Source organism: Penaeus monodon, unplaced genomic scaffold (assembly GCF_015228065.2).
Source record: "Penaeus monodon isolate SGIC_2016 unplaced genomic scaffold, NSTDA_Pmon_1 PmonScaffold_1323, whole genome shotgun sequence".
Lineage (NCBI taxonomy): Eukaryota > Metazoa > Arthropoda > Malacostraca > Decapoda > Penaeidae > Penaeus > Penaeus monodon.
Genome location: NW_023642189.1, coordinates 20,244 through 21,084, shown reverse-complemented (window position 1 = coordinate 21,084; position 841 = coordinate 20,244). Strand labels below are relative to the sequence as shown.

Genomic DNA, 841 nt, shown 5'->3' with positions numbered 1-841 from the left:
CCAGACTTTCGCGTTACTGCTGCTACCGAGTCACATATTTACATGAAGTAAAAGGGGTTACAGAACTCAAGGAGGTAATTAATAACTGCAATAGTAATACAACAATAACACTGGTAGTGACAATGGCATTACTGATAACAATGGCATCAAGAGTAGACAAAACATTTAACAGAAATTTGGCTTAAACACTCAAGTCAGTTCTTGGATTTTGAAATCCACGATGCAGAAAGCTTACACCTTTTTATAATAAGAGTTTTTCCTCCTTTTCAGGAGTTGTCAAAAGTTCAAGAACACTTCTTGTGGATTGATGTTCAACCACTCAGCTTGTGTGATCCTCCTCTCAACATCGGTAAACCGAGTCAGAACGGTCATCAAATCTCTCAAGCACAACGCTTGAGAGCCGCTTCCCGCTCAGAGGATTACACTAACAGTCCTCATCGTGGTTGAACATATTCCGAGAATCTCGGCGAGAAACCCGGCAATCGCACTATAGAAGTGATCCTATAAAGTATGATCATGCTTTCATAATCTACATTCATTCACACACTACATTTTACTGAGGTCTTTGTTCTAATACAACGGGTTTTTTACGTTTCGTATGTTGATGTATATATGATGTAATATGTGGACGTAGTTTGCCCATTTAAAAATAATTACATAATCTACACATTTGATCAAATGGTATACAGTAAAGTTAGTGGGAAACTTAATGCATACACTATACATAGTTTAAAACAAGACATGCATATCAAATAACGTGGCACAGGGGACTAAACTAAACTATATGAATACTGAATGCGTTATTCATATTGTCTATTCCACGTATCTCCAAATGAAATTC

The 841-nt window shown here is 37.0% G+C and overlaps 1 non-coding gene across 1 annotated transcript; it reads right to left on the bottom strand.

The window, feature by feature from the left end:
• Nucleotides 1–314: 314 nt before the first annotated feature.
• On the bottom strand, nucleotides 315–518 carry LOC119569185. The gene has a single exon (XR_005228224.1). It is a non-coding gene; the product is annotated as a small nucleolar RNA U3 (small nucleolar RNA).
• Between the last annotated feature and the right edge of the window lie 323 nt (nucleotides 519–841).